This window comes from Trichosurus vulpecula, chromosome 3 (assembly GCF_011100635.1).
Source record: "Trichosurus vulpecula isolate mTriVul1 chromosome 3, mTriVul1.pri, whole genome shotgun sequence".
Taxonomy (NCBI): Eukaryota; Metazoa; Chordata; class Mammalia; order Diprotodontia; family Phalangeridae; genus Trichosurus; species Trichosurus vulpecula.
Genome location: NC_050575.1, coordinates 202,430,937 through 202,444,355, shown reverse-complemented (window position 1 = coordinate 202,444,355; position 13,419 = coordinate 202,430,937). Strand labels below are relative to the sequence as shown.

The window sequence follows — 13,419 nt, the reverse complement described above, 5'->3', positions numbered from 1 at the left end:
AATTAGTAAGCACCACCTGCCTTCTGCTTCCCTCTCAGGGATATACGAAACAATCCGTGTTAATGAGATAATGGGCCAGATTCTGCTGGGTGAGTAAACTGGTTGTGGGAAGCTATTAACCCTTTAAGTGCAATATGGTACTTTTAGTTCATATATGGTCCACCTGAGGCCTGAAAAAATAATGCAGCCTAGTAGTTCATTAACATGTTCATAAAGACCTGCCGGCTTGTGATGATATCCTGTTTTGTTTTCCTTTTAAACGTAAAGGGATGTCAGTACATACAATAAATGAGACGACCCTACCAGATAGGGGTATTGTTGGACTAAGGAGCTGTTGAAGGAAATGCCCCAGGACAGGACAGAATGTTTCGGCCAGTTTAGAATAAGGAAGCAAGGGCCTAAGAATAAGTAGTTCAAGCACTGTTGCCCCATTTTACAAATCATAGATTTAGAATTGGAAGGGAATTTACAGACCGGCTAATTCAGCCCTCTCTTTTTTTCAGATGAGCAAACTGAGGCCTAAGAGGGCTAAATGACTTAGATCACAGCAGGAATAAGTGGAAGTTAGGACCTCTAATCCAGCACTCTTTCCCAATGAGAAAACTGAGGTCAAAGAAGTAAAGCAGAGATTTGACCGCAACCAGTAAGTCACAAAGCTGGGATGTGAACCCGAGTTTTTTACTCCAAGCCCATTATTCTTTGCAGCACCCCATACTCCCTTAAAAGTTTTCCTGTAAACTGGTGTCTGGACTACAGAAAGTGTCCCCTACTAGATGTCTCTGTGAGAGGGAGTCTTTATAAGGGTGGAGGGAGAGGGAGAAGGACGCTCCACGGCGGCGTCCCAAAAAGCCGGGAGGCTCCAAGCACCAGTGCCTCTGTGTCTGGGCGCGGTGCTCCCCACCGGGAAGATCTGGGCGCGAGGGCAAAGCGCAGGCAGGGGAGCGTCGGTGGGTGTGTGAGGGGGAGGGGGCCGAGAACCTCCCCTCCCCAGGCGTGCTCCGGGCTAAGCGAAAGAAGGCAAACAGCTGCTGCTTCAGTCGAATACCCGCTCCCCTCCGCGAGCCGGCTGCTGCCCGGATCCTCCGCGAGGCGCCGCGCGCCCCTGAGCGCCCCAGCTCCCCGCGACCCTTTCACCTCACACGCGGGCCTCGCCCCGCCCCACCCCGCCTGGGGGCCGAGAGCGCCGCAACCTGCGGGGAGGAGGAGGGGGAGACAAGACGAGACTGGAGGAAAGGACGGCGGGGGATTGGGGGGAGGGGGGATCGCTCAGCCTCTAGTGCCTCCGCAGCCGCCCGCAGGCTCGGCCCGGGGACGCGGGAGCTTCTTTCCAGCAGCCCGTGGTGAGTACGGAGACCATCACCCTTTCCCCTTCGCGCGCCTCGGGGTTGGGGAGGTAGAGCAGAGTAAGTAACTGCACTGGGAACCCTAAGGGTCGTGGATCCCCGGCTGGAGGGATAAACCCTCCGCCGCCCTGACTCCGCATCCCAGCCCGGGAAACGTGCTTCTCCTCCAAAAACGCTGCCCCTGCGAGCGTCTTCCAACGCCGCCTGCGGGGTTATGGAGTCTGCCTCGGGGGCCTTTGGCCGCCGGCGTCCACGGGGGTGCGGAGCTGCCCGCGCGCGCTGTCCTCTAGACTGACTGAACCAAGGGGGCTGAGCGCGTGGGCTGGGGGAGTCGAACGAGCAGGACGAGCTGAGAGCTCTACTAGCCCCAGACCTTCCCGGTCCGTCAGTGCTCTGGAGACCCGGGAAAGGGCTCGCCTGGTGTCTCCTGCTGGGGGGTAGTGTTGGTCCAGGCAGCGCGGCCTGCGGGGCTGCTCCTCCTGCGCCTGGGGCTTTGCAGAAGAAGCCGCTGCGCTGCAGATTACGGGGACTACTCAGCCACCTCTGGAGACGGTGGCCGGGCCAGCCTGGGCGAACCTGGGCCAGGTGGCCAGAGCGGCATCACTGCTTGGCCCAGGAGAGAGTGGACAAGTGTTGGGCGAGGAAAGGAGGGAGGGAGGGAGCGCTTTAGGACGCTGCCCCTGATCCGGCTGGCTGCCGAGTGCTGACAGGCGCCAGGTGCGGAACCTTCCTACGCCTCGAGACGGCTGGGGAGAGAGGGGCAGAGCGGGCTGGCTGAGTACGCACTCCGTGCGGGAGGAGGAACAGCTCGCTTAAGGTGAGTTTTCGGAAACCAAAGCCTTCCTGCCAGGCAAGGGCCAGGGAGATGCTAAGGACGAGTCGGCTCTGCTAACTCCTAGAAGTCAGCAGACGGGCGTACGTCTTTTCCTCTTTGAAACTTGCTTTGGGTTCAAAAAGTCCAGGGCAGTGGTTTCCTAGCTGGTCCTACTGTGACCTCTCCTCCGTCGACCCTCTTATGGGTGTCAGTTAAGGTTGCTGGCCGTGTCGCCACTTCGTTATTTCCTTCCTCCGCGGGGAATGGGACCCCGAAATAATTGCAATGTAGCGCAGACCCCAGTGACGAGGAGTGCTTAAAAACACTGGGTCGGTCTGTGTATTGTTTCTTTTTTTAATTTATTATTATTGTTGAAATGACGAAACCAAAAATGGGATTCTATGCCGCCGTCCAAAAACTTCAGTTTGTTGGTTTTAGCTGGTGAGGTTTTGTTTTTGTTTTTCCTGCCCAAAATAAATAATTTAGTGCTAAAGAAGTTATTTAAGTGCAAATACATAAGTGCAAAAGGTCGGGTAACAACCTCTCAGACTACTACTGCCGCAGTAAAAATAGCCTTGGGGTGATACACTTGCACCCCCAGAGTCCGCAACTCCTTTTCAACTAGTTGTTGAATTCTAAGAGCAGTTCCAAGGGTCTCAGCACTGGGAGAGGTGAAACTGACCATGAAGGTTTGGGAATCTAAAAATAAAACGCATGCTGAACTTTATGGACACAATGTGGAGAACTGCCACGTAATCTTTAATTACTTTTGTACCAAAAAAAAAAAATTACAACACTTACATATAAATCACAACCGTTTCAGTGACGTTTAATTACCTGATGCAGTGAAAGGAGTTAATACCAAACCTGTATCCAGAGCTGTTCTTAAGGCTTAGGGGAGTTTGAGAGTGATTTACAAACATCAAATAAGCATTTGAGTGTTAAATTATGTCTGAGTTAGGGAATGCCTTCCAAAGGAAATTATTGCCCAGGGTACAATTGCTGTGGGTTTTTTTTTTAATATTCCATTCATGTAATGGTATATTTCTCCTCTACTGAAATTTTCATTGTTAAATTACATATATGCAGCCAATAAAATATTTTGGGTTTGCTTAAAATTTATTAACAGGCCCTAGCAAACAATTAATCCTCTAACATTGTAACTAACAGAAATAGACTGGGAGGGCATGTGAACAGGGTTCAAAGCAGTTCTGTACTAGATGCACAGATCTCTGCTTCCGTTCTTGAAATAATCTCCTTTCAAGAGTTTTTCTCAAACCATCTTTTCCTCTGCTTATGTTAATCTTTCTCTAAACTATAAATACAGTACAAATATAAGCTGATATTATATTGTCTTTTATTACTTTTTAATCTCTTCCCTTTCTCCATTCCCAAGCCTCCCAGCCCCCCAAAAAATATTGCAAGAATTTCTGAGTTTTTATACATGCAGTTTTATTTGTGTTCTGATCCGGGAAAGATGATACTTAATTTGAATGGCCAGTGAAGGCAGATGTGGACTTTCTTTGAAACCAACCACAGTTAGCTTTTTGCTGGAGCAAGTAACTAGATTTAAAAACTCCCTAAGACAGACTTCTAGTAAAACATTATAAGAAATCATGAGAAGATTCCCAGTACAGCTAGACCTAAAAAAAGAAATGACATATTACAGTAATGAATATTTTCTGAAGCATTTTTGTTCCTCATTTAACTGAGGATTTTAAAATTAGCTTTGTGATAGTATTTTACATTTGACTAGATAAAGATTTTTCTTCACTTACTTTTCCTTGAGCTTTTCGTTGCCTATACGTAGTATCATTTGGCATTTTCATGTATACGGCATGACTCAAAAGTCTGATTTAAACTGCACAAAGACTTTTGAGACACTTGGGATGTACACATGAATATTTTTCCATTAACTGTCTAAAGGAAGTCAAATTGTCTAGGGTGAATTGTATCTTCCTTTAAATTTCATAATCTCTTGTCTGAATGACATGTTGTAAAGAGCCCTTACGGAGTCTTGGATTGGGGGCTTATATCATTCTTGTTTGGTGGAGTACAGAAGGCACGGTGTTGGCGATATCTGACATTATTTTTGTTGTTTTAACTGCTGAGAGACATTGTTAGTCATATTTGAGAGTAAATGAATCCGATTGACCTGTTATTGGAAGACTAGAAATGCCATTGCAAAAGGCATTTTTAAGTGGTTGCGCTTGCATCGTAGGGTAAGCATGTCCTTGTGTAGACACAAGTGGGTTTATGTAAAGTGTACACACTCAACCTGAGTTCATTTTAAAAGGGCATGCGCTCCCAAGTACAAGATCTGTCCTTTCTGGCAAAGAAGAAACTAGTTTCCTTATTTTTTCAGTTACCTTTCCAAAGATAACTTTGGTCAAAGACAAGAGACAAGTTTTACTGAGATCTGACTGGAACTAGCTCTGATGGGATTGCATGGCCTGTGAACCGACTCTCCCCACCCCTTCACCAGGCTTCTGCTGCCAGATGTTTTTTAGGTGTCCTCAGCTGGAGTGCCCAGTTAGACGCTAATTAGCCTCACCATAAACTCCTTGTATAATAAAGTCGCAGGTTGTTATGCTTAATGTGTGGAATTGACTGCAGATTATGATGACTCTGAGCTGTGGAAAAAAATCCTCTCTGCAGTCATGAGAAAATGAGAGAAGATGTGAAGTGTTGGGTTTTTTTTTTAAATGATCGGGAGAGGGGTGGCATAATTGGGGTCATAGGACTTTGGGCTACCTTAGAGGTCATGCAATCCAATCCCTTTATTTTACCATTGGGGAAGTGAACTGCCCAGCTTCGGCAGATAGTAAGCAGCACAGCCTAAAACAAATCCAGGTTCTCAGTGCTGTTTCCCCAATACCACTTCTTCCAAGTGGGCAGAAAAAGGCCTTATGTATAGAACGGCCAATATGTTCTTTTCTCCGGAGTACACTTCATGAAAAAGCAGTGAGATGTCATGGCAGTAGCACCAGACATGGAGTCAGAACACACCCTGGCTGAGTGTCTTTGGTCAAGGAGCAAAAACAAAAAAAGTCAAGTTTATAGGGAAAGCGATAGATTGCCATGGGTTTTGTCGCTATGTACGGTTTGTACTATACAGCCCATAGAGAGGAAATCTTCGGTGAAGAATAGTGGTGTAAGATAATGCTAAACCTCAGTTTCTCCATTTGTAAAACAGGATGATGATTCTTATACTCCCCATCTCACTGGACTTTGTGGAACAAGCACTGTGTATACCCTGAGGCCTTTTAGAAATACGAGCTATGATTATTATTGGATTATTATTAAAATGTGTAGTTAAAACATTACAAATATAGATAACAACGCTTGCTCGTTCTGGCAGCAGAGCCCTTATTTCCACATTAGGAAAGATGGAACAGTATCTAGGGAAGGGGGGAAATTATGTTTCCCCACTGGACTTGGGAGATTAAACAAAAACCTTGATTTGGTACCTTCTACTTTCTGCAAAAAGGAAAGAAAAATTGGAGAGTCCTTTTAAAAAGGAAGGTAGTGAATAGCCTAATATGGTTTCTCCTTATCTCTAGGCTTGCTGGGCTTAAATGCCCTAACAATCAAATAACTCCCAAGGCAGAAAATCTCTACTCACCAGAGAGTGCTACCAGGACTGTCCTTTGTGGTGGCAGAACAAACTTTTTTTTTAATCCACATCCCCCTACCTCACTTCTTGGCAAGTGTTTAACCCCAGTAAGGACATTGAGCTATGAAAACACTGAACTGTTGACAGAAAAAGCACACTCACATCCCCCTTCCATCCTTTCCTATCCCATACCAAGTCTTTCCAAAATGGTTCCTTTTTGTCTCTCGTAGTTGTTAGCAGGGAACAGGAAATAATTGGCCAGTGGCTGCCTTAATTCACTTAAGACAATGCCTCATTTTCTTTATTTGCAGATCTTAACTCCTTTAATGGTGTTTAACCAACACCCTGATTTAGGGTGGGGCTAAGTCCCCTTCAATTAGGTGGGACCTCATAGCAGTGACACCCTGGTGATTGACTATAGCTGCTCACTGGGGACTGACCCTGGGAATCCATCCTTGCCCTCTCTTAATGGAACAAAGCTGAGTAATAATAGCTCACAATTCTGTAGAGCCTTAAGGAGTAACTTGTTTGTAATCTTGATGATGATAAAAATATTTTTAAAGTAAGTGGAATAGTATATTTAGAGAGAAAACGAAACTTTGAAACTTTGGTCTGAATTCTTTCTCTACAGCCTCTTGCTTACTTATCTTATCCATTCATTGCTTTGTTAATCCTCTGTTTACTCCGATTTAAATAGTTTTGGAGAAAAAGGATGGTAGTGAGTTCTTTGTGCTTCATGCGGATATAGAATATTTGGAGTTTTTACTATCAATAGCTCTATATGTACTGGGTGTTTTAATTAAGAAAGATGTAAAAATCGAAGGCACTTTTTCTTCTAAGCTCCTCTGCTGAGATTTGTTAACAGAAGAAAACAAAAATCAAGCATTTAGATAACAGGGATATTGTTCCTTATCTGTAAGTCAAAGTACATTGGGAATGCTTTCTTGGAAAGGATATTCAATTATACCTGATATTTTCACTTGTTTCATCCATCAGAAAATTGGTACAAATTTAAATTGGCCATACACACTGGAGAGAGGCTGAGAGGCCATAGACTGTACATGGGGGAAAAATGCCAAGTTTGCATGGAGATTAATAATTTGCAGTAGGATTTCTGTTGCAATATGATTGTGTAGTTACATTGCGTAGCATCTGAAGAGGAAATTGGCAAAGGATAATTAGTAGCATAGAAAATTTAACAATTACTGTATGAATTAAATATAAGGTGTTCTAAACCTGGGTATTTAGGGGTGGTGTATATGTTACAATACCAGTCTCGATGGTGTGATATTAGTAGAGGTTAGTTTGTGAAGGACGGTTGGTCATAATGAATATCTCATTGTCCACAAATGCAACTCAGCAAACACTAGTATCACCTTTGATTACTGTTGATGATAATTGTAATTATTATCACTAATTTTGGGGGCTAGGTCTCTGAAAAGTCTGATGAAAATGTGATGCATTAGAAATCTAAACCTGGGACTTTGGTTCAGTTTTGAAGGCTACCAACCGTTCCGGACTTCGGCTGTCTTGAAAAATTAATTGTTGCTGTTTATTCTTGAAAACAATCAAGGTAATTGCCATCTCTGTTATGGCAGAGGCTCCGTAATTGGCCAATACAAAAAGGATTATTATTTTATTGACACTAAAACATTTTATGAACAATTCATTGGACATAGGTGGCTATGAAAGTATTTGAATTAATTTTCCAATGTATGTGCTTTAAATGGTAGTTCTTTTAATTTTTCTTTTGTGCCCAGTAAACATGTTTATAGCCACATGGCATAATGGATAGCTGGCCTCCGAGCCCGGAACTTGAGTTCAGGTTCAGCATTTGACACATACTGGCTCTGTGCTTCAGGGCGGTAGAGACTAGAAAGTGCTGACTTGCTTTGGGAAAGGGAGTATTGTCATCCAGGGATTCTCTGTCCTAATCATGGGTTCATTCCCTATCCCCTAGGTCCATATCCATCTATCTATTGTATCTCATCCCCAGCTTGGCCACCAGCTAATTTTTTTTTTTAGCCACAGAAACTTATGAAATTGAGTCATATGCTTCACTATGTATTAACAGAATGAGCATCCGCACCAGTCATGAATATTTTTTAAAATGAAATACATGAGGTATGTGGAGTGTTCCATAGGGAATTATCATCTTTTTTGTGAATTTTGCTGCAGAAAGTAAGTGCAAAATGAAATTATTTCCCAGAAAGAAAGGGCAAATATGCAACATTCCACCATCATGTGAGGGGGAAAAAAGGGAAGGCTGAATGACACACAAACAGCAATCTACTCCTCTCTTATTTCATCTCCTAGTATGTCACTTACTCTTTTTTGTATCCATCTCTGAAGTACATTGCAGCCTATGAGCTGAAAAGGCATTTTAATTTTGTAAAGGAGAGAGGCTCATGCCAAAGACTCGCGTCTGTTTCAACAATCACTGTTTCTGTAACATACCTACGTGGGGTTTCATGGTCAGATGTGGCTGTGCCAATAGGAAAATTACAGAGGGAAAGGATGTTGAAAACATTGACTCTTCTGTGAAGAAATGGGGAAAACATGAACAAATCCAGCATTTTTTAAAAATCGCTTTAACACGAGCTTAGAATGTTATTCTTCAACCTCTATCAAAAAGTGACTGCAGCTGATTAGCAGACCCCCAAGTTACCAAATATCTCCAGATTGGTTTTTTGTTGCTGGAGCAATGTATTCCAACACATCGTGTGGGCATTATTTAATGCTGTATAGATGGCAGTTTATTTTTTTGACCCAAAATGAGAAAACATGGGGAATTCTCCAATGCTTTTTTACAGGCTGCTATTATGGAGAAAGCAGCCAAACCAGAAAGTATTAGATCATGGGCTTTAAATGCATAAATAAGCACTTCTAAGGTCACCAAAAAAGCAAGACTGAAACCACCACCACCGCTAACCCACCGCAAACTCCAGGAGCCCCAGGGGAATGACCTCAGCCAGGCCCAACTTCCTGTCTGTGTGACTGACATTTTTGGTGGGTGTAGGTGCAGAGAAGGGTCTTCTGAGATTGTTAGCCACTCTGCAGAAAGAGAATCAAGGTCAGATTAGAGAGAATCTGGGCATTTGGTTTCGATTCTGAAAAACTGAAAAGCAGGTGAAGAGTCCTTTGGTAATTAAATAGCATTAAAGAGCCCCAGCCTGGGAGTCTAGAGATTAGGATCTTAGGTTTAGAATGCTGAAAGGAAGCTTTTGAGATCATCTAATTCAGTCCCCTTCATTTTGCAGATGGGGAAACTGAGGCCAAGAAATGGGAAGTGACTTAACCAAGGTCCCTTAAGTTGTAGAAGCAGGATTTGAATTCAGGTCTTCTGATTATAAATCCAGTGCTCTTTCCATTGCACCAGAACTACCTAAGTTTTATTAGTCTTTCTATAAATTTATCCTTTTGTTTTTACATCATGGTTATTTCTCCTTAACTACTCACCCCCACCCCCAAACATTGAACCTTTCTTTGTAACAAAGAGAAACATTTAAGTAAAGCCAAGACAAAACAAGCATGCCATACTCTGCATCCCTAGCTCCCATCTCTCTACTGTGATATGAAGGTTATATTTCCTTATTATTTCTCTTGGACCAAATTAATTTTTCTTCAAGTTTATCAGTTGTCAGCTGCTTTCTAATGTTATCACTTACATTTTTGTAGCTATTGTGCACATCTTCTTGATCCTGCTTTCTTCATTCTACATCATTTCCTACAGGTCTGTCCATGCTTCTCTGAATTCCTCCTATTCATTGTTTTTGTGGTATTTTAATATTCTATTACATTTATGTACTTTAATTTGTTCATTTCCCCAAACAATGGGCACCCATTTTGTTTTCTTTTTTTTTCCTACAAGGTTTTTGTCCTGACTCTGCTAATAACTTGAGTCTGACGTGCTACTGAGATCTCACCATTCTATGGCCTGGATGAAGGCCTCTCCTAGATCATTCACTGGAATGTGGTCTAAGTGAAAGAAGGTTTTGGGGTGAAATGATTAGGGATTATTTTCTCCCCCAGAGGGATGACCTAATCATAGTTTATTTGTAATAGGTTTGGTTAGAACCAAACAAACAGTTCAGTGCAGTAGATGTTTTCTCTGCTCCAATTTTCCAAAGTCCTTTCTCCATAACAGCCCTGGAAAGTAGATAGTATAAATATTCTTATGATCATTTTCTGGAGAGAGGAAACTTAAGTGTCAGACAAGAAAAGTGAGAGTAGAGATCATAGGCTAGATTCTCTGACACCAGAGCCAGGGTTTGTTTTTTTTTTTCCACACTACCACTATAATTCTGGCAGATCACACATCTACTAAATGGTGTCATTCAGAGACTGGAATACAGGACTTAACTGCTTCCAATTCTAGTGCTTCTTCTGTAAGCCTGGTGACTGTCTGAACTCCTATGAGATCTGTTTCTTATCCAGCTTTACCAAGATTGAGTGGAAGGAGGAGGTAGTGGGAGAGAGTTGGGAGTCTTATGCTAAGATTTTCCTGGATTTGCTAACTAGACAGTGTCATGTGCCATAACATGTTGTGACTTGCTGCCTTTTGTTGTAAACATTCTAATGGTCAGAGTCTTGGCACCATCTCAGTGAAGAAGAATAGAATAGGAGAGATCATTTACATCCTGCCAGTGATGGGTAAAGGCTATGTTGTTGCCATCTTGTTAAATAGACCGCTCACTGTGATGTGGAGTTGATGGTTGGAGTAGGGAGAGAAGGAGAAGAAGGAATTTCTTCAACTCAGCAAATGTATTAAACACTGGAAATGCCTCCAGGATTACTCAGGCACCCACAAGAAAGACAACTGGGGAAAAGACACAGGAGTGGGCTTTGAAGGGAGTAGAATGACTTTTTTTTAGCGGTTTGCATCCAGAGAGGAGGCATGTCAGACTACTCCCTACTCCTCCCCCTCCCTTCCGTGTTGTTTGTGTGTGTCTTCTGTACATGATTTTGGAAATAACCCCCTTTCTGGGAAATTGTGCTGTTTCAGTTTTTTCCCCTCTGAGTTAGAGGTGGGGAAACTGACTTTTTCTCTTAAATGTCCAAACTAATCTTTTACAACAGTTGACTTTCCTGTGGTTGATCTTACAGACTCCATTAATTGTTGATTCAGTAGGACATTTTCTGGTCACCTTCTAGTACCTTTTGGGAAGAACATCCTAAAAAATATTAGCCTGGAGACCTTTTAACATCCCCAGCCCTCACTTAAGAAGTAGCACTTACCTTTTCAGATTTGTTCTGCTGAAACTGAGAGGATGGTTCCAGGCATCAACCAGAAATTGGGACATGGTAAAACCAGTTTCCTTCTCAGAGAAAAACCAGGGCCTCTGTTTTCATGAATCTTACCTTCTGTTGGAGGAAATATGATTCACATTTAATTACACTGCAAAATGGTTGATAAGTGCATAAAAGAAGCAGTAATATTAATAGATTGCATTGATGTATCAAATGAGGTAACAGTTGTAATGTCCTTAGCCCAATGCCTGGCAAAGAGTAGATGCTGTATCGAAGCTTATTCCTTTCCTCTTTCCTTTTAGCCCCCACCCCTCCATCCCCACTTGAAAATTTTCAAAGTATACTCCTCAAAACAACCCTGGGAGGGAGGTAGCAATAGGTATGATGATTGTCCCCATTTCAGAGATGAGAAAACTGAGACTTTTCAAGATGATTTGATTTGTTCAAGGTCACACAGCTTGTAAATATTGGAAGTGAGACCTGAATCCATGTCTTCTGACTCCATACTCAGTGTTCTTTCCACTCTACTATGCTGCCTCTAAGTGCTTTTTAAGGGGCATCAGGGCAGACCTCACAGAGGTTGTAACCCTGATCTGAGCTTTGAAGCTCTGTAGCACTATAGATTTGTATGGTGCTTTAAGGTCTGCAAAGCATTTTACAGATATTACCTTATTTGATCCTCACAAAAATTTTGGGAGGGATGGGGTTAGATGCTGCTGTTGTGTCCATTTTACATATGAGGAAAGTGAGGCAGCAGTGACTTGAGGACTGTTTGAGTGTCATCCACAAAAGAAGCTTGAGCCCTGGGGATAAGCAATGTGGGGTAGAAGACTTTGATGTAAGTGGCCTTTGGTGAGTAACTGCTCCTCAGTTTTCCTTTTCTGCAAAATGAAAGGTTGGACTAGACTGGTCTTGAAGTTACCTTTCAGTACTAACATTCCATAAATGTATTCTATTAATTAAGTTTTTGCCTGGAAGAATTTAAAAAAAATTTTTCAAAAATGTTCCGTGTAGGTGGGGGGGGAAGTGAGGGAGAGGTTGAGGAGAGGTGAATGTTGAGTTTGGGTGGTAGGGAGATATGGGGATGCTATTGATAATAATAGCTGTCATTTATGTAAGAGTTTTACTTAATATCTGGGATTTTGAGTCTCAATCCTGTGAGGTAGATCATATTGGTATTATCTTCATTTTACAGGTGAGGAAACTGAGGCACACAAAGTTGGGACTTGCCCGAAGTTTCACAGATCATAAGTAACGGAGCTGAGATTTAAACCCATATCCTGGTCCCCAAATCAGTATGTAACATAGTGTCATTGTCTCTTTCCCAAGAGAAACAACTTCATGGTGATGGTGGGGTCAGGGTTTGGGGAGTAAAGTATCTCCCAGTCAGCTTGAACCAGATTTCTTGGTAGACACTTTGTAATTGGTTTTGGTTGTAATTGTTTTTTGTTTTTGTTAAAAAAAAAAAGTATGTTGCCAAAGTAATTTTAAAAGTAACAGAAAGCATCTTCCTTAAGTGGATTAAACCTTCCTCCTAAAATCCATCTTGTATTTCTGTTTTGTTTAGTTAGTCCAAAAGAGAACTTCATTCCAGCCTGTCAGTATTATCACAAATTTCTATATGATTAAAACTGAATTAAATGAGGTTTTAGTAATAGTAGGTACTCTAACAAGATCTGTCATTCATTAGCTGTGTGACATCGGGCAAAGACACTGTCTTTTGCCTTCCGTGGTATGCCCAATGCTTAATACGGTATCTGACACATAGTTGGTACCTAATAAATGCTTATTGACTGACAAATCACTTAGCCTCTCAGAATGTCAATTTTCCTTTTTCGTAAGAGGAAAGTCACTCCAGCCTTAAACTCTGTGATCCTGTAAATAACTACCACCACCTTGCGTAGCACATACAGTTTTCTCCAGTGCTTAGCGCAGTGCCTGGCACAGGGAAAGCACTGAATAAATACATCTTGATATGATTTTATCAGACCTCCTCAATGAGGTGTTCATTGGTGAAGGTATTATTATTCCCCTTTATTTTACAGATTAGGAAACTGAGACTCAGAGTGAAGAATCCAAACTTCAGGAAAAGATTTGTTCTGTGAAGTTTGGATTCAGTCAAAGGGCTGCACTTGAACACCTAAAGGGCCACTTGTGACCTCGAGGTGGAAAGTTCCCACCCCTGGACTAATCCCGTCTCCTGACTCCAGGCCCGTTGCTCTTTGTGCTATACCATATGCCTAAAACTGCTAGCTTCTAAAGAGGCTGGGGGATGGGAGTATAATAGAAAAGGAACCAGCATGTTCAAAAGTCTTATGATCTTTCCCTCATCACCTCACCATCTTGGCCTCCTTTAGAGACTTAGTTCAAATCTCACCTTCTGCAAGGGTCTTTCC

At 42.5% G+C, this 13,419-nt stretch overlaps 1 protein-coding gene across 1 annotated transcript in view; it reads left to right on the top strand.

The window, feature by feature from the left end:
- Nucleotides 1-1,315: 1,315 nt before the first annotated feature.
- Nucleotides 1,316-13,419, top strand: part of EYA2 (EYA transcriptional coactivator and phosphatase 2) — a 246,796-nt gene continuing 234,692 nt past the window's right edge. Inside the window, exon 1 of the mRNA XM_036752907.1 lies at nucleotides 1,316-1,340. The gene's annotated coding sequence lies outside the window, so the exon portion shown is untranslated. The remainder of the gene's footprint in view (nucleotides 1,341-13,419) is intronic.